The sequence below is a fragment of the Clytia hemisphaerica genome, unplaced genomic scaffold (assembly GCF_902728285.1).
Source record: "Clytia hemisphaerica strain Z4C2 unplaced genomic scaffold, Clytia hemisphaerica genome assembly, whole genome shotgun sequence".
NCBI classification, from domain to species: Eukaryota; Metazoa; Cnidaria; class Hydrozoa; order Leptothecata; family Clytiidae; genus Clytia; species Clytia hemisphaerica.
This window is the reverse complement of record NW_027103758.1, coordinates 368,516-396,508: the sequence shown is the minus strand read 5'-3', so window position 1 is coordinate 396,508 and position 27,993 is coordinate 368,516. Positions and strand designations below refer to the sequence as shown.

Genomic DNA, 27,993 nt, shown 5'->3' with positions numbered 1-27,993 from the left:
AAATGAAGTTCGCTCGGAAACAAACCAAGCAGATAAATTCGCTGGCTTTTGCAAAACCATGACACGACATGTACTCACCTTTCGTTCCATGGAAATGTAAGTAAACACTGACAAAATAAAACAAACTTATACGTCACGTGATCGTAAGTATTCCTGCAATATTTTATCGTAGATTGTTTGCCATTTTCTCCCCATTTTACTTATCGTAAAATAAAAATTGTTGCTAATTGTGTCGTGTAGCAATATTTTTTGTTAATAAAGCATTTACACACGGATTTCGAATTCAATTTGCATGGCTTTTCCATGTAATTTGCACGAAAAAAAATCAACTTACTTTTGAATCACTTTTATCACTCCAATAATTTTTTTATGACACGAAAAAAATAGTATGTCAAAGTTGAGGGCCCATGTCATAAGAATATCATAATTCGAATCCCATGCTCTCTAAAATTATTCCATACTTTTGAGTCCAAATTTAAAAATATTAGTCGGAATTTTGACAAGCTGACGATGATTTTGTCTCTGTTATCTTTGTCATGATATAGATAAAAGACTTGAGAAGAGTAGAACAACAGAGACTTTTGTCGAAATTTTGACGTCGTTAGCAAGGTATTCCCAAGAGGTATACCATGAAAATTTATTGTTTCATTTTATGATTTTAACGAGGCGGCAACGAAGCTAGCAGTGTTATCTTCAAAAATACAAAGGAGATGGATGTCCAGTCGCCGTGACAGATGCTAAGACTATAATGCTTAATAATAAGGCTGAATAATGCTTTGTAGGGAAAGTCTAGAAACAAGTAATAATTAGACTGATTTTCTTTTGAGATATCAATGAATAAGCTAACATACACAAAATAGCTTTTTCCTAAAAATGTGGATATTATTTTTTCAAAGAATAAATTGCGAATGTTATAATATTTATTAGTAAAAGTGTCCGGGTTGAGTAAATTACAAAAACCAAAACACTCAAAAGACATGCAACTATATTTCAACCAATTGGAAATATAATGACTCAGAGTAAAGTCAATAGCATTCCGTGCAGGAACCAGGAATTAACAGGTAATAATGTATTCAGGAGTTTATCCAACGGCATGACAATGGATAATATTATCAAAATTTAAAACGATTGCCAGCAATCTCTGAGTTGGAGCAGCGATATTGTGTAGAAGGATGGAAAATGTAACGTAGTATTAGTAACAATAACGAGGCAATATTGCCACGTCAGAGCCAGGAATTGACAGGAAATAACGTATTCAGTTTTTCCAACAGATGACATAACGTAACGTGGTAACTGTAGAAGTAACAAGGCAAAATTGCCATGTCAAAGTAAGTGAATGCTCATCCATAGAATAAGCTTAAATGGAAAATAAGAAGCACGAAGTTAGATGATAATATGATCAGTGTACTGAAATTTCCTCAAAAAATTACACACAAGGTTCCTCCAATTTTTGGCACAAATTTTCCCAATTAACCCAATTAATACCTGGTTAGTGACAACCAGACGTAACTAATCAAACAGCTCGATCACCAAACTAATCGAACTTTATCGAACTTGATCGAACGACAAAAGATTAAATTCTTTTAATCAAACTTTTCAAAGTCACTAAAATTGTGAGTATTCGATTAAGTTTGACGAAACATACTAGGGGTGGGGGTTTTGTAAGGGGTACTGAATACCGAAATAACGGCAATTTTTTCCCGAAATACCGGAATACTGGACAGAAAAAAGGCCAAGACCGTGTCACCGTAAACCCTGAAACCCCCCTATTAAGTTCGACAGCAAGAAATCTTCGACAAATTTGACAAAAAACTCCGTTCGACAAAGTTTGACAACAATCAAAATACCATTCGATTGGTTGGATTAATTACGTATGGTGTCAACAATAAGCTAAGGCTAAACATAAAATATAATATTTATATTTTATACTTACTGTCATACAGGATTTTTAAACATTTCGTTTGTCTGTTGAGAGTAGAGTATGCTGAACGTATAATAATTATCTAGTAATCCTATTCATTTTTTTCTCCTCGTTATTAAGCATTAATTAAAATTTTGAAATATTTTATTGCTCTTAACATTTTATTTATTTATTCATATTTCATTTTTTTAAACAAACAAATGTACGGATAATGGGTCCTAGGACCTTTTAGTATGAAATATATAGATAGATAGATAGATAATGTTTGAATCGGTCGGTTATTGAGGACTGTGGTTGCCAATTCCACCACCAAGAATAATCATATTTGTCCATATTCATTCATTGTTCTATTAAAATCATTTTAATTATTGTTCCTGTGATAAGCAAAACTCAAACTGGGTTTGATTATCCTAACTGGAGGTGCTTACTTCACCACGTGGCAGTTTGAACGTCCTGGACAAACTGTTCGGCCAAAAAATAAGTCAATTTGAGTGTCTAAGACAAGAGACAGATTGTATAACTTAACTGTCAGCAAACTCACTGGGTTATAATTATATAGAAATTTTTATAAAAAGTAATGCAATGTGACTGCTAGAAAAGAGATCTTGGTAATTAGAGAACCAAACCAAGAGGTTTTGACGAATCCAATATGTCTGCTGCCAAAACAAAAAACGTGATTAATCACAGATATCGCTACAATACATCAATTTCGCTGTGTTTTTTGCGAGTATTCAAACATGGCGGCGTTTAGCGCAATTGGATTTGTCGAGGAAATCTTAATAGACCTATCAAATCACGTCATTTTCCAAGAAAAGTAGAGATCTGTTACTTCTTCAAAAAAAACGTCCGCCACGCACGCCAATAGAGAACAGCATTATTGTTAGACAATCTACCCGGGCAGCAAACTTTACGGAGCATTATATTTATAGCCGGAACAAACAATGCCAACAAGCACGCAAAAATTTGAGATTCATGTCCCATAACTACCGGGTGCGCCACAAAAAAGTTTCTCTCTTTGAAACTAATTTTTTCGAAATCTAAAATTTTTAAAAGAACCATTCCCATTTCATTGAAAAGAAGAAAGATAAACTTAAATTTTGATGGGTCACTTATTAAATTCGATTCATTAGATCAAAAGTTATGCTCAATTGAATGAAAAAGTTACTTTCAGAAAGTGCTCGAAATCGTTAAAAATCGAGCTATCAAATTTTTATTTTAAAATTGGCAATCACAGTAGCCTTTACATGATTAAGAGCATTTTTCAGTAACTAAACACATAAATTTTGAAACTGAAGGGTCGAGAGGGTTTAAAATCTTCAACAAAATCACTTTAATTTTTCTTTTACCGAAATCTTCCTCATATTTTTGGTTCTAGACTGGATAAAGTCTATGTAAGGCTGGATCTACCTCGAAACCCGTATTTGATGTATTTTCATGAATTTTACCAGATTATTTGGCCTTTTTCAATGAATTTTCTTCATTTCATTGAAATTCAACCTTCCTTTATACAACAAAAGGTCATTTAGACAGCTAATTATCATCTTTAATGACTGAAACGAAAATACTGATATATCATGTAATGAAGCTTCTGTTTGATTTGATAGGTCGATTTTTAGCGTTTTCAGCACTTTTCGAAAGTAACTTTTCTATTCAATTGAACATAACTTTTGATTTACTGAATCGAATTTAATAAATGATCCATCAAAATTTAAGTCTATCTTTCTTCTTTCTAATGAAATAGAAATGGTTCTTTTAAAATTTTTAGATTTCGAGAAAATTAGTTTCAAAGAGAGAAACTTTTTTGTGGCGCATCCGGTAGTGTAAAGCTATGAATGCCTCCTCACTCCCTGCGCTCATTAGAGGAGCAATAAAAGAAGAACAGAAAGCTAGAATAAATAATATTAAAAAAAAATAGATTTAAAGGAGCTATGATTACACACCAATCTCTCAGACACACTGGGAACCCTTGGAAAATTGGCCAAAATAGCATCCCCATTGGAAAATTATCCTCCAATTTTTCTCCCCACTGAAAATAATCTTCCCATCCCAACTGAATTTTCTGACTTGAAAACATAAGAATTGAAATTCTCAACCATAAAGAATATAAATTTTGAAAATTTGAGGATTTTTCCAGTCACCCTGCTTATTAGGCACCTGAAAATATTTTTCACAATTTGAGCTTTGATGTGTACTCTTCACATTTTCACAATTGAGTTTTGATGTGTACTCGTCACAATTTCATAATTGAGTTTCGATGTGTACTCTTCTTCACAATATCACAATTGAGTTTTCATGTGTACTCTTCACAATTTCATAATTGAGTTTTGATATGTACTGTGCACAATTTTACAATTGAGTTATGATGTGTACTCTTCACAATTTCATAATTAAGTTTTGATGTGTAATCTTCACAATTTCATAAATTGAGTTTTGATGTGTACTCTTCACAATTTCATAAATTGAGTTTTGATGTGTACTCTTCACAATTTCATAATTGAGTTTTGATGTGTACTCTTTACAATTTCACAATAGAGTTTTGATGTGTACTCTTCACAATTTCATAATTGAGTTTTGATGTGTACTCTTCACAATATCATAAATTGAGTTTTGATGTGTACTTATCACAATTTCATAATTGAGTTTTGATGTGTACTCTTCACAATATCATTAATTGAGTTTTGATGTGTACTCTTCACCAATTCATAATTGAGTTTTGTTGTGTACTCTTCACAATTTCATAATTGAGTTTTGATGTGTACTCTTCACCATTTCATAATTGAGTTTTGATGTGTACTCTTCACCATTTCATAATTGAGTTTTGATGTGTACTCTTCACAATTTCATAATTGAGTTTTGATGTGTACTCTTCACAATTTCATAATTGAGTTTTGATGTGTACTCTTCACAATTTTATAATTGAGTTTTGTTGTGTACTCTTCACCATTTCATAAATTGAGTTTTGATGTGTACTTTTCACAATTTCATAATTGAGTTTTGATGTGTACTCTTCACAATTTCATAATTGAGTTTTGATGTGTACTCTTCACAATTTCATAAATTGAGTTTTGATGTGTACTCTTCACAATTTTACAATTGAGTTTTGATGTATATTCTTCACAATTTCATAATTGACTTTTGATGTGTACTCTTCACAATATCATAATTGAGTTTTGATGCGTACTCTTCACAATATCACAATTGAGTTTTGATGTGTACTCTTCACATTTTCATAATTGAGTTTTGATGTGTACTCTTCACAATTTCATAATTGAGTTTTGATGTGTACTCTTCACAATTTTATAATTGAGTTTTGATGTGTACTCTTCACAATTTTATAATTGAGTTTTGATGTGTACCTTTCAAAATTTCATAATTGAGTTTTGATGTGTACTCTTCACAATTTTATAATTGAGTTTTGATGTGTACTCTTCACAATTTTATAATTGAGTTTTGATGTGTACTCTTCACAATTTTATAATTGAGTTGTGATGTGTACTCTTCATAATTTTATGAAAGAGTTTTGATATGTACTCTTCACAATTTCATAATTGAGTTTTGATGTGTACTCCTCACAATTTTATAATTGAGTTTTGATGTGTACTCTTCACAATTTCACAATTGAGTTTTGATGTGTACTCTTCACAATTTCACAATTGAATTTTGATGTGTACTCTTCACAATTTTATAATTGAGTTTTGATGTGTACTCTTCACAATTTCATAATTGAGTTTTGATGTGTACTCTTCACAATTTTATAATTGGGTTTTGATGTGTACTCTTCACAATTTCATAAATTGGGTTTTGATGTGTACTCTTCACAATTTCATAAATTGAGTTTTGATGTGTACTCTTCACAATTTCATAATTGAGTTTTGATGTGTACTCTTCACAATTTCATAATTGAGTTTTGATGTGTACTCTTCACAATTTCATAATTGAGTTTTGATGTGTACTCTTCACAATTTTATAATTGGGTTTTGATGTGTACTCTTCACAATTTTATAATTGGGTTTTGATGTGTACTCTTCACAATTTCACAATTGAGTTTTGATGTGTACTCTTCACGATTTCATAAATTGAGTTTTGACGTGTACTCTTCACAATTTCATAATTGAGTTTTGATGTGTACTCTTCACAATTTCATAAATTGAGTTTTTATGTGTACTCTTCACAATTTCACAATTGAGTTTTGATGTGTACTCTTCACAATTTCACAATTGAGTTTTGATGTGTACTCTTCACAATTTCATAATTGAGTTTTGATGTGTACTCTTCACAATTTTATAATTGAGTTTTGATGTGTACTCTTCACAATTTCACAATTGAGTTTTGATGTGTACTCTTCACAATTTTATAATTGAGTTTTGATGTGTACTCTTCACAATTTCATAATTGAGTTTTGATGTGTACTCTTCACAATTTCATAAATGAGTTTTGATGTGTACTCTTCACAATTTTATAATTGAGTTTTGATGTGTACTATTCACAATTTCACAATTGAGTTTTGATGTGTACTCTTCACAATTTTATAATTGAGTTTTGATGTGTACTCTTCACAATTTCATAATTGAGTTTTGATGTGTACTCTTCACAATTTTATAATTGAGTTTTGATGTGTACTCTTCACAATTTTATAATTGAGTTTTGATGTGTACTCTTCACAATTTTATAATTGAGTTGTGATGTGTACTCTTCATAATTTTATGAAAGAGTTTTGATATGTACTCTTCACAATTTCATAATTGAGTTTTGATGTGTACTCCTCACAATTTTATAATTGAGTTTTGATGTGTACTCTTCACAATTTCACAATTGAGTTTTGATGTGTACTCTTCACAATTTCACAATTGAATTTGATGTGTACTCTTCACAATTTTATATTGAGTTTTGATGTGTACTCTTCACAATTTCATAATTGAGTTTTGATGTGTACTCTTCACAATTTTATAATTGGGTTTTGATGTGTACTCTTCACAATTTCATAAATTGGGTTTTGATGTGTACTCTTCACATTTCATAAATTGAGTTTTGATGTGTACTCTTCACAATTTCATAATTGAGTTTTGATGTGTACTCTTCACAATTTCATAATTGAGTTTTGATGTGTACTCTTCACAATTTCATAATTGAGTTTTGATGTGTACTCTGCACAATTTTATAATTGGGTTTTGATGTGTACTCTTCACAATTTTATAATTGGGTTTTGATGTGTACTCTTCACAATTTCACAATTGAGTTTTGATGTGTACTCTTCACAATTTCATAATTGAGTTTTGATGTGTACTCTTCACAATTTCATAATTGAGTTTTGATGTGTACTCTTCACAATTTCATAAATTGAGTTTTTATGTGTACTCTTCACAATTTCACAATTGAGTTTTGATGTGTACTCTTCACAATTTCACAATTGAGTTTTGATGTGTACTCTTCACAATTTCATAAATTGAGTTTTGATGTGTACTCTTCACAATTTTATAATTGAGTTTTGATGTGTACTCTTCACAATTTCACAATTGAGTTTTGATGTGTACTCTTCACAATTTTATAATTGAGTTTTGATGTGTACTCTGCACAATTTCATAATTGAGTTTTGATGTGTACTCTTCACAATTTCATAAATGAGTTTTGATGTGTACTCTTCACAATTTCATAATTGAGTTTTGATGTGTACTCTTCACAATTTTATAATTGAGTTTTTATGTGTACTCTTCACAATTTCACAATTGAGTTTTGATGTGTACTCTTCACAATTTCACAATTGAGTTTTGATGTGTACTCTTCACAATTTCATAAATTGAGTTTTGATGTGTACTCTTCACAATTTTATAATTGAGTTTTGATGTGTACTATTCACAATTTCACAATTGAGTTTTGATGTGTACTCTTCACAATTTTATAATTGAGTTTTGATGTGTACTCTTCACAATTTCATAATTGAGTTTTGATGTGTACTCTTTACAATTCATAATTGAGTTTTGATGTGTACTCTTCACAATTTCATAATTGAGTTTTGATGTGTACTCTTCACAATTTTATAATTGAGTTTTGATGTGTACTCTTCGCAATTTCATAATTGAGTTTTGATGTGTACTCTTCACAATTTTATGATTGAGTTTTGATGTGTACTCTTCACACTATTATAAATTGAGTTTTGATGTGTACTCTTCACAAATTTATAATTGAGTTTTGATGTGTACCCTTCACATTTTCATAATTGAGTTTTGATGTGTACTCTTCACAATTTCATAATTGAGTTTAAATGTGTACTCTTTACAATTTCATAGTTGAGTTTTGATGTGTACTCTTCACAATTTCATAAATTGAGTTTTGATGTGTACTCTTCATAATTTCATAATTGAGTTTTGATGTGTACTCTTCACACTATTATAAATTGAGTTTTGATGTGTACTCTTCACAAATTTATACTTGAGTTTTTATGTGTACTCTTCACATTTTCATAATTGAGTTTTGATGTGTACTCTTCACAATTTCATAGTTGAGTTTTGATGTGTACTCTTCACAATTTCATAAATTGAGTTTTGATGTGTACTATTCACAATTACATAATTGAGTTTTGATGTGTACTCTTCACAATTTCATAATTGAGTTTTGATGTGTACTCTTCACAAATTTATAATTGAGTTTTGATGTGTACTCTTCACAATTTTATAATTGAGTTTTGATGTGTACCTTTCACAATTTCATAATTGAGTTTTGATGTGTACTCTTCACAAATTTATAATTGAGTTTTGATGTGTACTCTTCACAATTTTATAATTGAGTTTTGATGTGTACCTTTCACAATTTCATAATTGAGTTTTGATGTGTACTCTTCACAATTTCACAATTGAGTTTTGATGTGTACTCTTCACAATTTCATAAATTGAGTTTTGATGTGTACTTTTCACAATTTCATAATTGAGTTTTGACGTACGTGTACTCTTTACAATTTCACAATAGAGTTTTGATGTGTACTCTTCACAATTTCATAATTGAGTTTTGATGTGTACTCTTCACAATTTCATATTTGAGTTTTGATGTGTACTCTTCACAATATCATAAATTGAGTTTTGATGTGTACTCTTCACAATTTAATAATTGAGTTTTGATGTGTACTCTTCACAATTTCATAATTGAGTTTTGATGTGTACTCTTCACAATTTCATAATTGAGTTTTGATGTGTACTCTTCACAATTTCATAATTGAGTTTTGATGTGTACTCTTCACAATATCATTAATTGAGTTTTGATGTGTACTCTTCACAATTTCATAAATTGCGTTTTGACGTGTACTCTTCACCATTTTACAATTGAGTTTTGATGTATACTCTTTACATTTTCATAATTGAGTTTTGATGTCTACTCTTCACAGTTTCATAATAGAGTTTTGATGTGTACTCTTCACAATATCATAATTGAGTTTTGATGTGTACTCTTCACAATTTCATAAATGAGTTTTGATGTGTACTCTTCACAATTTTATAATTGAGTTTTGATGTGTACTCTTCACAATTTCATAATTGAGTTTTGATGTGTACTCTTCACAAATTCATCATTGAGTTTTGATGTGTACTCTTCACAAATTCATCATTGAGTTTTGATGTGTACTCTTCAAATTTTCATAATTGAGTTTTGATGTGTACTCTTCACAATTTCATAGTTGAGTTTTGATGTGTACTCTTCACAATTTCATAAATTGAGTTTTGATGTGTACTCTTCACAATTACATAATTGAGTTTTGATGTGTACTCTTCACAATTTCATAATTGAGTTTTGATGTGTACTCTTCACAAATTTATAATTGAGTTTTGATGTGTACTCTTCACAATTTTATAATTGAGTTTTGATGTGTACCTTTCACAATTTCATAATTGAGTTTTGGTGTGTACTCTTCACAATTTTATAATTGAGTTTTGATGTGTACTCTTCACAATTTTATAATTGAATTTTGTTGTGTACTCTTCACCATTTCATAAATTGAGTTTTGATGTGTACTTTTCACAATTTCATAATTGAGTTTTGATGTGTACTCTTCACAATTTCATAATTGAGTTTTGATGTGTACTCTTCACAATTTCATAAATTGAGTTTTGATGTGTACTCTTCACAATTTTACAATTGAGTTTTGATGTATATTCTTCACAATTTCATAATTGACTTTTGATGTGTACTCTTCACAATATCATAAATTGAGTTTTGATGCGTACTCTTCACAATATCACAATTGAGTTTTGATGTGTACTCTTCACATTTTCATAATTGAGTTTTGATGTGTACTCTTCACAATTTCATAATTGAGTTTTGATGAGTACTCTTCACAATTTTATAATTGAGTTTTGATGTGTACTCTTCACAATTTTATAATTGAGTTTTGATGTGTACCTTTCAAAATTTCATAATTGAGTTTTGATGTGTACTCTTCACAATTTTATAATTTAGTTTTGATGTGTACTCTTCACAATTTTATAATTGAGTTTTGATGTGTACTCTTCACAATTTTATAATTGAGTTGTGATGTGTACTCTTCATAATTTTATGAAAGAGTTTTGATATGTACTCTTCACAATTTCATAATTGAGTTTTGATGTGTACTCCTCACAATTTTATAATTGAGTTTTGATGTGTACTCTTCACAATTTCACAATTGAGTTTTGATGTGTACTCTTCACAATTTCACAATTGAATTTTGATGTGTACTCTTCACAATTTTATAATTGAGTTTTGATGTGTACTCTTCACAATTTCATAATTGAGTTTTGATGTGTACTCTTCACAATTTTATAATTGGGTTTTGATGTGTACTCTTCACAATTTCATAAATTGGGTTTTGATGTGTACTCTTCACAATTTCATAAATTGAGTTTTGATGTGTACTCTTCACAATTTCATAATTGAGTTTTGATGTGTACTCTTCACAATTTCATAATTGAGTTTTGATGTGTACTCTTCACAATTTCATAATTGAGTTTTGATGTGTACTCTTCACAATTTTATAATTGGGTTTTGATGTGTACTCTTCACAATTTTATAATTGGGTTTTGATGTGTACTCTTCACAATTTCACAATTGAGTTTTGATGTGTACTCTTCACGATTTCATAAATTGAGTTTTGACGTGTACTCTTCACAATTTCATAATTGAGTTTTGATGTGTACTCTTCACAATTTCATAAATTGAGTTTTTATGTGTACTCTTCACAATTTCACAATTGAGTTTTGATGTGTACTCTTCACAATTTCACAATTGAGTTTTGATGTGTACTCTTCACAATTTCATAAATTGAGTTTTGATGTGTACTCTTCACAATTTTATAATTGAGTTTTGATGTGTACTCTTCACAATTTCACAATTGAGTTTTGATGTGTACTCTTCACAATTTTATAATTGAGTTTTGATGTGTACTCTTCACAATTTCATAATTGAGTTTTGATGTGTACTCTTCACAATTTCATAAATGAGTTTTGATGTGTACTCTTCACAATTTCATAATTGAGTTTTGATGTGTACTCTTCACAATTTTATAATTGAGTTTTTATGTGTATTCTTCACAATTTCACAATTGAGTTTTGATGTGTACTCTTCACAATTTCACAATTGAGTTTTGATGTGTACTCTTCACAATTTCATAAATTGAGTTTTGATGTGTACTCTTCACAATTTATAATTGAGTTTTGATGTGTACTATTCACAATTTCACAATTGAGTTTTGATGTGTACTCTTCACAATTTTATAATTGAGTTTTGATGTGTACTCTTCACAATTTCATAATTGAGTTTTGATGTGTACTCTTCACAATTTCATAAATGAGTTTTGATGTGTACTCTTCACAATTTCATAATTGAGTTTTGATGTGTACTCTTCACAATTTTATAATTGAGTTTTGATGTGTACTCTTCGCAATTTCATAATTGAGTTTTGATGTGTACTCTTCACAATTTTATGATTGAGTTTTGATGTGTACTCTTCACACTATTATAAATTGAGTTTTGATGTGTACTCTTCACAAATTTATAATTGAGTTTTGATGTGTACCCTTCACATTTTCATAATTGAGTTTTGATGTGTACTCTTCACAATTTCATAATTGAGTTTAAATGTGTACTCTTTACAATTTCATAGTTGAGTTTTGATGTGTACTCTTCACAATTTCATAAATTGAGTTTTGATGTGTACTCTTCATAATTTCATAATTGAGTTTTGATGTGTACTCTTCACACTATTATAAATTGAGTTTTGATGTGTACTCTTCACAAATTTATACTTGAGTTTTTATGTGTACTCTTCACATTTTCATAATTGAGTTTTGATGTGTACTCTTCACAATTTCATAGTTGAGTTTTGATGTGTACTCTTCACAATTACATAATTGAGTTTTGATGTGTACTCTTCACAATTTCATAATTGAGTTTTGATGTGTACTCTTCACAATTTCACAATTGAGTTTTGATGTGTACTCTTCACAATTACATAATTGAGTTTTGATGTGTACTCTTCACAATTTCATAATTGAGTTTTGATGTGTACTCTTCACAATTTCACAATTGAGTTTTGATGTGTACTCTTCACAATTTCATAAATTGAGTTTTGATGTGTACTCTTCACAATTTCATAATTGAGTTTTGGCGTATGTGTACTCTTTACAATTTCACAATAGAGTTTTGATGTGTACTCTTCACAATTTCATAATTGAGTTTTGATGTGTACTCTTCACAATTTCATATTTGAGTTTTGATGTGTACTCTTCACAATATCATAAATTGAGTTTTGATGTGTACTCTTCACAATTTAATAATTGAGTTTTGATGTGTACTCTTCACAATTTCATAATTGAGTTTTGATGTGTACTCTTCACGATTTCATAATTGAGTTTTGATGTGTACTCTTCACAATTTCATAATTGAGTTTTGATGTGTACTCTTCACAATATCATAATTGAGTTTTGATGTGTACTCTTCACAATTTCATAAATTGCGTTTTGACGTGTACTCTTCACCATTTTACAATTGAGTTTTGATGTATACTCTTTACATTTTCATAATTGAGTTTTGATGTCTACTCTTCACAGTTTCATAATAGAGTTTTGATGTGTACTCTTCACAATATCATAATTGAGTTTTGATGTGTACTCTTCACAATTTCATAAATGAGTTTTGATGTGTACTCTTCACAATTTTATAATTGAGTTTTGATGTGTACTCTTCACAATTTCATAAGTGAGTTTTGATGTGTACTCTTCACAATTTCATAATTGAGTTTTGATGTGTACTCTTCACAAATTCATTTGAGTTTTGATGTGTACTCTTCACAATTTCATAATTGTGTTTTGATTTGTACTCTTCACAATTTCATCATTGAGTTTTGATGTGTACTCTTCACATTCCCATAATTGAGTTTTGATTTGTACTCTTCGCAATTTCATAATTGAGTTTTGATGTGTACTTTTCGCAATTTTGAAAAGCATTTCATATGAAAAAGATTTCATACTTACGTTTTGTTTCGTTACTTTTAACTTAACCAGCGCTTGCCATTTGGATGAAGTTTTCATTTTTTGAATATTCAGTTATTCTTTAGTATTTTAAGCATTAAAAAGTATTTGACGTCAAATAAATTTTTATTTAGGATTGTGACGACATCTTTTTTAAATGTTTGTAAATGAGAGAACAACTTTATTGAAGTTCAAGTAAACCTGTGTGAAAAATCGACCCTTACGATGCACTTTCTTGAAAGTTTTCAAATTTATCAAAGTTTTGACCAAAAAAATTGTTAAACTTACCTTTAACACCTTTACAGTGCAGTTTCATTCATCTTCGCTCATTTCGACCCTTACAGTACCTTTGGGGTTTTGGGTTTGGTCGTATCTTAATTTCTCCTCCCCCCTGAGCTAGGAGCTAGAACCTTTTTGGGCAACTATGCCTGGTTTAATTTGTATATAGCGGAGATTTGAAAGTACTGTATAAATTTCAAAGTTGAGCAGTTTCCTTTAAAATTTAAATTTGAAATAAAAAAAGTTCCACTTACCTTAGAGCTTAGTATTAAAGACAAATAACAGTGAAATAGTTCTGTATTTCTTGATTCAAAAACAAATTGGGATTATTTCCATTATATGATATAAATCAAACAACCTCTAACTAACTTTAAAGTTGCCATTTTGTTACCACTAAAAACTCACGAGGAGATTTTGGTTAAATGTCAATTCACTGTTAAGATTTGTAAATTCTTTCAACTTATTGTTTTACCAACTTTAGAATCTAGAATCCGGGTTATACATAGGAGGACTTTACATCGATATTTCCAAAGACGCTCCGTTTAGAATTGATGTGTTTAACTCACCTAAGAGAATATTATGTTTGTTTTGTAATCATAGGATCCTTCGTGTTCTAAAAACTTTGTCCACACGTTGTTGTCTTTATTTCTTAACTGTTACCTTGAGTTACTTACTCCCCGAAACGGCATCTCAATTCAGCCAGAAATGTGTTTTGAGCTTGAACTTAAATCTCAGTTTCATTGGTACACCAATGTGTTTCACGTTCATCCAAAGTTATTGACCATTTGGCACAACCAACCAATGAAATACTTTCAGTCTGAAACAAAGCAAGCTAATCCATCCAACAGTGTGCTCTCTTCTAAAGAACCATCACGGTTTGAAGTCTTTAATTTTTAGTTCCACGGTAATGTATAATTAGAGCAGTAGATTAATTGAAATTTAAATCCACGTGATTGTAAGATTTTCTACAGAATATCATAGATTCTTTTGGATTTTTACGGTTTTCATTCGTGTTAGTCGACTCCTTTACTATCATTTTCTTTAAACGGTTGCATTTTCAATTGAAAATTTGAAGTGTCGTACATAATTTACAGCGTGGTTTCTTATATGCGGTGAGCACCAGCTGTATGCTTTGAACTTATTTTTCGAATAAGTTTTATTTGTTGTTGTTCTTTTTTCAAGATGCGAAAAAGTTATTTGACGTCAGAAATTTGGAGAAAAATATGATTGTGACGACATTTTTTGAAATCTCAGCCCTCCTTGCAAAAACCTTTACTTACTTGTACTTGCAGCTTTAGCCGGATCATCATTGCGACGACAGTCGGTGATCAACGTTTGGATGATCATGTCCTCCTTTCTTCTTCAAAGCATCTTTATAAAATCGATCTTTGGTGACATTAAGCTTCTTTATAACTTTGTCTTCGAGTGACTCCATTGGACGACCTTGTTTTTTTCTTTTGTTGTCATTAAACAAAAGTCTCCTTGTCAGCGAATTATTTTGTTGGCGAGCTAAGTGTCCCAGGTAGCTGGTTTGTTGTTTAAGGACGAAGCTTTGAATGTCAGAGGTTTTGCATCTTTGAAGAATCTCATGATTGGTCAACATGTATCTAAACTCTTCACGTTTGCATCCGTTTCTCACAAGTTTTCTTAACATTGAAACGTAGATTGAATTGATCCTTTGCATTTGTACCTCTGATAAGTTCCAAGTCTGGCATGAGTATGTGAGACGACTTCTAACAAGCGAGTTGAAGATCATTACTCTTGTGCTTGGATGGATCTTGAAGTTTGTAAGCTTCTTTATAATTTCGTAAAACTTGGCTTGTGCGATATTGATTCGTAGGTCCCGGGGGGGGGGATACTAGGTTTGCGAGGTGACGGGTATGTCCGAGCCGAAAATCGAAAATCGACCCTTTGAGAGACAAAATTTTGGTGATTTTGGGACCCTTTGAGAGACTTTTTCCTAAATTTTGGTCCATTTTTTCCAAATTTTGGTTTGATTGTCACCAAATTTTGGTCAAAATTTTTGGAAATCCTGACCCATTGAGAGAGAAATTTTTGATTTTCGTGATTTTGGGACCCTTTCAGAGACTAACTTTTGAATTTGTACCCCTTTGAGAGACTTTTGAGGAATGAGAAAAGGTACCCTTATGGCTCGCACATACCCGGCACCCATTTTGCCTAAGTCCCCCCCCCCGGGTCGTAGGTCAATCTCGGCATCTCCCGTAGACGGCTCGTCGTATTTTACTTCATCACCAAGATACCTGAACACCTTGACATTTTCGAATGGTATAATATATATTTACGTATATCGAAATTAAAAAAGCACACGCAACATCACTTTCAAAACTTTCTACACCTTCTAAAAGCAGCCGCGGCTTTCCAAAAACCAAAAAGTCCTCCGTGCAAGTGATCAACAAGGAGTTGATCAAAAAATATGACAATGTCTTTCACATCGTGAAGGTTGTCTACCATCAATCATGACTTCCACCATCAACTGTTACCATACCCCTATCCCAAATCTTTGTCATCGGTCGAGTCAAGATATCTTCTTCTTCAGGCATCACGAAACAACGATTAAATAACTGGTTTAGTTTGCGTCATTGCAACGATTCTATTGATCCTTTACACCTTCCGCAAGTTATCGGACAACGAGACACAAGTAACAGGTTACGCCAAGTCGTTATGTAATGTGGTACGATTTGTAGATACCATACCTTTTTTGGACTCACTATACTTTAATGGGATTAAATTTCGCGTGGATTTAATTTCGCGAATATGCCTGAAAACAGCTGAAAATAGCCATTTTTTGCCACAAGTTTCTCCTCCGAAAATGCGGTTTTAAAAATTTTGTGGTGGATTTAATCCGATTAAAGTAGCTATTTTCAGCGCGCAGACAAAACCTGACTTATCTTCAGACTTCAATTAACCTTTAACAGATCAGATAACAGATGCTTTCAAAGGTACAAACATTTGCATCGTCACCGAAGAGGTCCACTGCAAAAAGTTTTCCATAAAAGGAAAACAACGCCTGGATCAACAAAATTAGATTACTGTCAGAGATCGCTAAACCCGGTCCTCGTGAAGCTTAAACTTGCTTTACGACAATGTACAAATACAAACTGAGCTTCATTATGAGAATCTCCAACATTCGACACCAAGCTGATCCCAGCTATAATAAATAAAGTAAGTAAGTCCCGAAGTAAGTATATTAACTGTTAGAAGTCGGCGGAGCCGGGAGTGAGGGAGTCTATCCCCTTTTCTATCTATTTGCGCTGAACCTTGGAGGTCGAATACTGAGATGGAGCACCACGCCAACTCTTAACTTCCAGTAACTCAAGAGAATGCCACCAAGCCACAAACATAGCTATCGCAAGCTTTGGCGGTTTTGGCATTCCAAAATTCAGTGAACTTTCCAGTTCTGAATTTGCAGTTAGAAACGCTGACAACAAAGCAGCTCCGAAGAGCATTATGGAACAAAATGCCAATCGAAATCAAATGCGAGCCAGGTCGTCCATTTTGCTATCACTTTCCCCATCGATATGGTCGGCCTCTAAACTTTAATGGTGTTGAGCAAATTTAACTTGGAAATAGGAATAGAAAGCTTCTTACTTAAGAGAAGTTTGTTTTTATCTACCGCACATCCACAAGTTCAAAAATCTTGTCCAGGCGTCGTCTTTGCTGTCTATACTTCCCAATTATAACCTTACGACGCCCTAATAAGGCATCTCAGTCCAGCTAGTTGTGTGTTTTGAGCTTAACCATAAATTTTCATTGCAACTTCTTTTAGGAACAATCGATGAAATAAGGCCGATCTAAAACAAACAAACCAACCAACAGTATGCTGCTTCTTTAAGAATGATTCACGGTATGATATTCTTTACGATTTTTACGTTTTACTTCGCAAATGCATATGTTAACTGAACCATGTATCGTTTATTTTCTATTGAATTATACTTTCCAATCAACAAATTGAAGTTCATACTCATTTTCACGCTACCTTAAACGCAACCAGCGCAATATGTGCGCTCTGAATTTTCTTTTTTTAATGTTCAAGTTTTTTGTTGTAGGTTTCATTTTTTCAAGTGAAAAATATTATTTGACGTCAGAAATGTAGATATAAGATTGTGACGACATCTTTTGATGAAGAAAATTAAAAGCGAGGAAAACCTTGCAGAATTTTCGTTACGAAATAATGGGAAAGAAATACCACAGAATAAAGCTTTCAATTTACCAAAGGGAACCTATCGTACCTTCACAAATTGAAAAATCTTGTTCAGACGTCATCGACTTTGATATCGTTTTTTCCCAATGGCAAATTTAAAAACCCCAATAAGTCATCTCAATGAAGTCAAAAGTATCCTTTGAGTTTCAACATTCTCAGTTACCCAAACAATACCATAGTACATGATATAACAGCGCTGTGGTATAGTGGTCATTGCCCTTGGTTGCTGCACAGGTGACTGAAGTTCGATTCCAACTCGCAGCGGTTCACTTGGCAAGTACAGATGGTTTTTAGGGTATACTGAGTTACCAAAATAAGGCCCCGTCAATCCAAACAACGGAAACCACATTTTGGGACAGTTTAAAATCGGACATGTCTGGAAAATACGTCCGAAGGCGAACAAAAAAATTGCTTACAAGAAGTCGTGGAAATGACGGACTGTTTTTGTTTTTATCCAGATTTGAGATGAATATCAAATGAGCTTTTAAGTGCAGTGATTGTTCAGCTCAAGAAAAACAATCGCACCTAAAGAAACGCCAATCACTTGTATAAAATTACCAGGTCACAGTGTGAATGTAAACCACACTGAAACGACGGCCTTCCATCACGCATCACGCTCGCGAAAGAGCGTGCACACATTATTAATGCCTACATGTCATCTCCAGTACATTTCAGACTTTTCATTGAAAACATATTAAAATATAGTCATTTTTCATATCCCGATTATTCAATTCCAAATAAAAGACATTCAGTGAAAAAAAAGAGAAACACCTGGGTAATCTAGTTAGAAAAACCGAAAGTAAATGGTAGACAAAGTAATGAGCCAAGACAAAACAAGGTTAGTGTACCACTATGAAAGAAACCGCCTCCGGCGGTCGATAATCTAGTTGCTTACGCTTTCACATTCAAGCAGAAGCCAATGGCGCGGTTCTAATTGTTTTGGCTGAACAATCAGGTCAGCTCGACATTGCCCCTTAGGAGCAGAGTTTGGTATGCTCAGAATCGATGATCTGTTATGAAATTAATGGTAACTGGACTTTGAAACACTGTTTTGGGGCAGCTGGGTACTACACCGGTGAAATACTTTCGATCTGAAACAAACTAAGTTAATCCAACCAACAGGATGCTGCCTTCTAAACAACCATCATGGTATTATGTTTTTAATTTTCAGGTTCCACAGTGATGTATAGTTAGCAAATTGATACATTTCCACACGATCACAAGCCTTTCCACTTTATATAGTAGACTCTTCGGGATTTTCACATTTTCATTATTGTTAGTCGAGTCTTTTACTATCATTCTCTTTAAAAGAAAACATTTCAATCGACAAATTGAAAGTATCTTACACAATTTACAACACGTTTTCTTAGATGCGGAGAGCTTCGAAATTATTTTTCGAATGCTGAGGTTTGTTTGTTGTTGTTTTTTTTCAAAGTGCAAAAATATTATTTGACGTCAGAAATTTGCAGATCGTGACGACAATTTTTTGAAATAAATTAGCAAGCTCCTTTTGCAAAAATATTCGCATAATAGAAATTAAAAGAGCATACACTTACTTTCAAAACTCCTAGACCTGTGAATTAAAACATATCCCTCGATCGCGGCACCGCAAACATGCATATATAACGCGATCGCAGGGTATTTGAACAGAGAGAAAATTTTATCCCGCGATTGCAGTATACGCAATTATATCACGATTGCGGGAAGTGCCTGACCTGTGAAGAAAGGAGACCTTCTTCATTTCCCTCACGAAGGAGAGACCATTGAAAAACAACAACGATGCGACGATTAGAATCAACAAAATCGTTAATTGTATCATCGTTATCGTGTCAATCTGTATTGAGGACAAAATGTAGGTCAATTTGGCCTTGGTAAAGACGGGTTGCGACTTACCCTACATTCAAACAGCTTCAATACCGAAGCAAATGAGCTCTACGTTTCACTTGTCGAAATGACGAACCATCCAAGCAGACGTATCTTATGACCTTTCTTTTTACCCCTGACTGAAATATAAATACAGGATGAAGACCGATTGTGGTATCGGTGGAACACTTCATCGTCGACGGTTTCCGTCAGTTCATCCTTGGTACGTGCCACTAAGAGAAAACCTTAGAAAAACCAAATAGAAATCGTTAAATTGTTAAAACATCGAACGCCGTCAATACTGTCAATCGCAAAAGCTTTACATTGTGAAGGTCATCTGCTTATCAATCATGACGTTCGCCACCAACTGTTACAATTTTCTCATCGGTTAAGTCTAGATACCTTCTGCAGCAGTCACCACACAAGGATCAATCAAATATCCGGCTTAGTTAACACCATCATGACAATTTGTCCAACGTTTTTCACAGAGAAAATCAACGTCTGGGTCAATGAGATTACATTACTGCCACTCTTTTCGAATTAAACTTCACTATGAGAACCATCCAAAAGCTAAACGAAATCTATCCTCACCAAATTCATCCTAGCCATCACTACAGTGTAGGAATCAACCTAAATAATATAAAGCGTGAGCTGTTTACCCTCCCTCAAACCAGTCTATCACTATCAGTAAAAATTGTCGAACTAATCGAACAATCAAGCTAATCCAACTGCAGCGAACGATTAGTTCGAGTAAGAAAATTATAATCGAACATAATCGAATACTTAAAATCTTTGAAGCAATAGAAGTTCGGTTTGATCAGTAAAAAGTTCGATTATATTAAATGCTCCTATCTTCCCTCACTTGCAAAAACTTTATAGCGGCACTCAATTGTCATTTCGACAGTTCCTTGACTTAAGTTTAATTGTATCCGGGTATTTGTCTATCTGGAATAAGGTCCGTAGCCCCTCTGTTGGGATTTCGCCCGCGGTTGCGTGGGGAATACTACGCCCTAAAAAGCTCTTTTGGCGTTGAAAGGGTAGAGGAAAAGTGTGTAATCAATTATCGGAAGTGATTTCCCGATTTACATTCCGAATTTGGGTGTAAACAGAGCTGAGATACGGTGGTGGAGCGGCACGAACTTGTCAAACAAAATTAGGTTATCAAACTGATTGAACGGCAATCCATTGATCGAACTTGATTGAACACTCACGCAGCAACAACGTAAAACAACATCACTGGACGAAATCCCAAAAATGACGTTGACAAAGATGTAATGAAGAAATTGAAAGCGCCTTATTTCAAGCACGAGCACGGTCTTGCCGCCCAAAGATCAAGAAGATCAATGATCATTCAACTTTGAAGGCACTTTGGCGTGTAACAAAAGAAGTTTTCGTCACAATCACCACGATTCCATCAGCGAAATCAATGGATTTCTACTTGCACAATTTTATAAAGACATGATGGTCGAGCCAATTTTGACTCCGTTATCAGGAGACAATTTCATAACACAGGTAAAACAGGAATGTGTGATATAGTCTAGAAGGTTTGAATTGAATTAGGCAAGTGTCAAGTCGGCGCAGGCTGTTGATCATAAGAAACCTCTCAATTGGAGGAGTTTATGCGACAGTTGCAAAGTGATGTCTAAATTTATGTTCTCAAAGATGGAGAAGAAAATCACCCCCGAAGAAAAGTTCTATACCAACCTTACCTTATGCCTACAAACCCGGTGAGCGCACCGTATTTCCAAAGCTCCGCCAGGAAATAGAGAGGAATGAATTCCACTTACCCTAACAAGGAAACATGAACTTTGTTTTGTATCTAAAGTTAGCTAATCTCAAATCTTGTGCAGGCCTCGCCTTTGCTATTTTTATTTCTCAACTGCAAACTCATATCGTCTGAAACATCTTCTCACTTCAGCTTGTTGTTCGTTTTGAGCTTGTAAATAATTTTCCATTTCAACTTCTTTCAGGTACAAGCGATTAAACGTAACCGAACTAAAACAAACCAACCAACCTTACCCATCCAATAGCATGCTGCTTTTTCAAGAACAACGGTATGGTAAAATGTCTTCGTCTTTACAAGTACTATTGGATCGATGTAATGTTTTGCTGACAAACAAATTTCATTTAAAGGTTTAAACGTGATCCGAAGCCTACACTATTTTACCGTAGATTGAATTCTTTACGAATTCCGCGTTTTCCTTCTTAATGCATGCATGTAACAACATCTTCTTAAAAAGTATCTTTTCCAATCAACAAATTGAAGTTTATGTTCAGCTTTGTTCCGCTACCTGAGACGCGCTCAGCTCCAGCGGTATGCTCTGAAAATTCTTTCTTTTTTCAATGTTTTCTTTCTTCCTCAGTTTTTTTTCTTCTAATTGTCCAGGTGAAAAATGTTATTTGACGTCAGAAATATGATTGTGACGACATCTTTTGATATAAAGAAAAAACAGTGAAAATGGGAAGCCCTGAAACATCGATTTTTAAGATATTATGATAGAAATTAATGTTTCATCAAGCTACTACAAACTTCGGAGATTTGGTTCATTCGACGAAGTCATCGCCAAGATTAAAAATATTCAAACTCCTTCGACAATCTTATGCCCACAAGCCCGAATACCGGGTGTGTCAAAAAAAACGCCCCTATTTTTCGATTTTCGACGTACAAATTTCTATCCAACATATACCCCCCAATTTGAAAATGGATTTGAAAATGATGACCATTCATTACACTTTCCATGTGTTGATCAAGCGTGAAAAAGGCAAAATAAACAATGTGCAATAATAATTGCAACTGGAAATATTCCTTTTAAACTAAGAGCAACAACCCAGACTTTAGACTATGCTATAGTCTAAGACGAATCACTATCTAAGAAAAAAGCCCAAAGCCGAAGAAAATTCACAAACGGGTTTTTTTGCCGAAAAAAGTTTACAGCCGGTAAAGTTTGCCAGTCTTTCTTCGAAACTCTCCCGCTGATATTATTCCGTTTACCGCCATAACGCCATACCGCCATATTTTTACCATACCTTTACTATCACTGTAACGGACGATAATATTGTCTACCCAGTTTTTTACTACGAAGAATCAAACTTGTTGTACAGATTGCTTCGTTGTAACTTGATCTTGACGTTCTTTATGAATCCACAGACGTTGTTTTTGTGGTAGATGTGATTTCGTTATTTCCAAAAACTGTATCCTCTGCAAATGCGTTGAGCTTGTTTATTAATTGATGTCCATTTTAACCTTTTCAGTTGCGACCGACCGTCAAATGAAGATCGCTCGGAAACAAAATCAAGCAGATAAATTCGCTGGCTTTTGCAAAACCATGACACGACATGTACTCACCTTTCGTTCCATGGAAATTTAAGTAAACACTGACAAAATAAAACAAACTTATACGCCACGTGATCGTAAGTATTTTATCGTAGATTCTTTACCATATTTTCCCATTTTACTTCGTAAACTAAAAATTGTTGCTAATTGTGTCGTTGTAGTAATATTTTCTGTTAAAAGAGCATTTAGTTACACACGGATTTCGATTTTTGATTTTGCATAGCTTTTGCTTTATTCTCATGTAACTTGCAAGAAAGAAATCAAAAAACAAACAGAAAGTGGCCGTGCGACAAACAATTTAGTTTATTTTTCCATTTTGGCATATGTCTTTTTCTATTTCTATTTGGTCGAGTCGCAGGAGGCTTAGAGACCCATTCTCGCAACTATAGACGCCCCGTTAGTACCTTGAACTTTGACCCGGGCGAAGGTTCTTTCACTTGCCAAGTGAGCCGCTGTGAGTGGGAATCGAACCTTAGTCGGGGAAGTCTGCAATCTATGGTGGACTGAAAAACACTTCGAAAAATACTTCACTAATACACGTATTCAAGTAATGTTACATTTGTCACGAATGATGACATGTGGCTTTCCCTATCTACTTCGTGCTATACAAAGCGTAACAAGCGACGACTTACACAATTCATACTACACTTCCATGAATATTTGAAACATAACCTCACTTTATTATGAATGCGTGTCATACTATCATACTAAACTTACACATCACCCTCTACCATGAAAACATAATACAAAGTGAGTATTGCAATGTACCCATCAGGCAATGGTAATTGCAGTAATTTCGGTAATCACGGTAATCACGCCTTTACGTCACAACATATCGCCCTTTAAAGCGCCACACCATAATAAGACAATGTATACAATGTACCCCTCAGGCAATGGTAATTGCAGTAATTTCGGTAATCACGGTAATCACGCCCTTACGTCACAACATATCGCCCTTTAAAGCGCCACACCATAATAAGACAATGTATACAATGTACCCCTCAGGTAATGGTAATTGCAGTAATTTCGGTAATCACGGTAATCACACCCTTACGCCACATTGTCTTATTATGGTGTGGCGCTATTAAGGGCGATTTATTGTGGCGTAAAGGCGTGATTACCGAAATTACTGCAATTACCATTACCTGAGGGGTATATTGTATACATTGGTGTGGCGCTATAAAGGGTGATATGTTGTGGCGTAAGGGTGTGATTACCGTGATTACCGAAATTACTGCAATTACCATTACCTGAGGGGTATATTGTATACATTGTCTTATTATGGTGTGGCGCTATAAAGGGCGATATATTGTGGCGTAAGGGCGTGATTACCGTGATTACCGAAATTACTGCAATTACCATTACCTGAGGGGTATATTGTATACATTGTCTTATTATGGTGTGGCGTTATAAGGGCGATATATTGTGGCGTAAGGGCGTGATTACCGTGATTACCGAAATTACTGCAATTACCATTACCTGAGGGGTATATTGTATACATTGGTGTGGCGCTATAAAGGGTGATATGTTGTGGCGTAAGGGTGTGATTACCGTGATTACCGAAATTACTGCAATTACCATTACCTGAGGGGTATATTGTATACATTGGTGTGGCGCTATAAAGGGCGATATATTGTGGCGTAAGGGCGTGATTACCGTGATTACCGAAATTACTGCAATTACCATTACCTGAGGGGTATATTGTATACATTGTCTTATTATGGTGTGGCGTTTATAAAGGGCGATATATTGTGGCGTAAGGGCGTGATTACCGTGATTACCGAAATTACTGCAATTACCATTACCTGAGGGGTATATTGTATACATTGTCTTATTATGGTGTGGCGCTATAAAGGGCGATATATTGTGGCGTAAGGGCGTGATTACCGTGATTACCGAAATTACTGCAATTACCATTACCTGAGGGGTATATTGTATACATTGTCTTATTATGGTGTGGCGTTATAAAGGGCGATATATTGTGGCGTAAGGGCGTGATTACCGTGATTACCGAAATTACTACTGCAATTACCATTACCTGAGGGGTATATTGTATACATTGTCTTATTATGGTGTGGCGCTTATAAAGGGCGATATATTGTGGCGTAAGGGCGTGATTACCGTGATTACCGAAATTACTACTGCAATTACCATTACCTGAGGGGTACATTGTATACATTGTCTTATTATGGTGTGGGCGCTATTAAAGGGCGATATATTGTGGCGTAAGGGCGTGATTACCGTGATTACCGAAATTACTGCAATTACCATTACCTGAGGGTATATTGTATACATTGTCTTATTATGGTGTGGCGTTATAAAGGGCGATATATTGTGGCGTAAGGGCGTGATTACCGTGATTACCGAAATTACTGCAATTACCATTACCTGAGGGGTACATTGTATACATTGTCTTATTATTGTGTGGCGTTATAAAGGGCGATATATTGTGGCGTAAGGGCGTGATTACCGTGATTACCGAAATTACTGCAATTACCATTGCCTGAGGGGTACATTGTATACATTGTCTTATTATGGTGTGGCGCTTTAAAGGGCGATATGTTGTGACGTAAGGGCGTGATTACCGTGATTACCGAAATTACTGCAATTACCATTGCCTGAGGGGTACATTGTATACATTGTCTTATTATGGTGTGGCGCTTTAAAGGGCGATATGTTGTGACGTAAAGGCGTGATTACCGTGATTACCGAAATTACTGCAATTACCATTGCCTGATGGGTACATTGCAATACTCACTTTGTATTATGTTTTCATGGTAGAGGGTGATGTGTAAGTTTAGTATGATAGTATGACACGCATTCATAATAAAGTGAGGTTATGTTTCAAATATTCATGGAAGTGTAGTATGAATTGTGTAAGTCGTCGCTTGTTACGCTTTGTATAGCACGAAGTAGATAGGGAAAGCCACATGTCATCATTCGTGACAAATGTAACATTACTTGAATACGTGTATTAGTGAAGTATTTTTCGAAGTGTTTTTCAGTCCACCATAGATTGCAGACTTCCCCTTAGTCGCCTGTGCAGAAACCAAAGTCAATGACCACTATACCACAGCGCCTCATAGCAGTCAAAAACGTAACGTCACCATAACAGTCAAAAATATAAAAATGATAAGACAATCCAAGGAACTTCTTATTCTTCTATTGAATTTAAAAATAGAAAAAAAATTATGCTTTTCGTTCGCTGTGTTTACTTGATATTGTTTTGCATGCATAGTTTAATTCGAAACCCGTGTATTAAACAATAGAAGCTTCATGCACACTTATCGCTACCATAGGTTGCAACCAGCGCCATCTGTAAAGCTCTAAATATCTGTTTTTCAACGATTATGTTTTTTTTCCATATCCATAAAAAATTATTTGACGTCAGAAATTTAAAAGTGACGACATTTTATTTTAAATGTGGAAAGAGCCAAGAAACTAAAGACTGAGTTTTATAGGTATAGACATGAAAAAATATGATATGAAAATTTATGTTTCAAGCGCTTAAAAGGTACAACACCAGTCAGGATACATATGGTGGACTTAAAATCTTAAAATGATCGTAAAATTCTAGTGCTAAAATAGCGCTCTCTCCCAAAAGGCAAAAGTCTCGTGAAAATCGTATCAGGTATAAACCGGGGGACTTTCCATCGAATTTCCCAAGCTATTTAAGTCATCAGAAAATGGAAAAGAACTACCTAAGAATAAACGCTTTCAGCTTGCCCAAGAAAATATAGAAAAAGTTCAATTTAAGTCTATTAAATTTACTTGATTACATCTGCGATTAGGCGTAAAAAAGTGCGGCAAAATGAACGATTAGCGATTAGTGTGTTATCACCTGTAAATATTCCTCTCAAACCAGAGCAACACCCACGCTACAAGAGCCAAACTCACTTTGATAACACCAAGTAGTTAAGGTGCCGGGTTTCTTATCAACGGAACTTTGTTATAGTGAGTTCGAATCCCACCATCGGCGATATTTCGCAAAATCTCCCAAATCACACCATATGTCTCAGAAAATAACTTCAAAACTCATTAAACTCTTAAAAAGTCCTAAGATTGGATCATGAAGACAGAGAAGTATCGGGGCATGTCTCCCCTAACGCAAATTCTTGATAATATCATTCCGCCATGTCACTTTACCTTTCTGTTCATTTAAGATACTCCTCCGTTGCACCTTGATTCTTACCCTCTTTTTTAAGAACTCTCTCCAGGTCGTAGAAAAATTCATTTCAATACCTGAATCTTGTTGTTGACTTTGTTATCATCACTTTTTCTTAATCGCGTCCTCACAACACCCTGTACGCTATATCATTTCAGCTAGTTAAGGTTTTGAAATTGTACATTATTTTCTGTTTCAACTTTTCAGATACAAGCGATTAAATAAGACCCGGTCTGAAACCAACCAAGGCCATCCAACGGCATGCAGCCTTAAAGAACCAAACCATTTACGGCATGATGGTTAATACAAATTAATATTATCGTTATGGCAAGTATTTCTACGGCACATATCATAGATTCGTGAGAATTTTCCCCTTCGTAAAGAATACAGCAACATTTTTTAGCATTTAATCAATCAGCCGATAGATTTCACTTTTCCTCAGAAGTGATCAGCGCCAGCCGTGAGCCCTGAAGTTTTTTTGAATGCTCAGGTTTTTTGTATTTTTTCTAAGGATAAAAAAGGTTATTTGACGTCAGAAATCTTTAAAAGTAAGACTGTGACGATATTTTTTGAAAAAATGTTTAAAAATCGTATGAATGTTTTATGTCCGTTCCACAGATACTAATTATTTTTTATTAATTTAATTGTTTATTAATTTAAAAGTTTTTCTATCTGCTTTATAAAGAAACGTTATTGAAGATAATTTTTTTATCATTCTAGTGA

General features: G+C 33.7%; 1 long non-coding RNA gene across 2 annotated transcripts; it reads left to right on the top strand.

Annotated features, from left to right (window-relative positions):
• Window positions 1–27,883, top strand: LOC136805539 (uncharacterized). Of its 2 annotated transcripts, none has more exons than XR_010846416.1 (5): window positions 1–96; window positions 17,474–17,551; window positions 21,742–21,825; window positions 23,024–23,182; window positions 27,478–27,883. It is a non-coding gene; the product is annotated as an uncharacterized lncRNA (long non-coding RNA). The 2 variants fall into 2 exon arrangements; XR_010846415.1 differs by lacking the exon at window positions 1–96 and adding an exon at window positions 16,766–16,869.
• The last annotated feature ends 110 nt before the right edge of the window (window positions 27,884–27,993 follow it).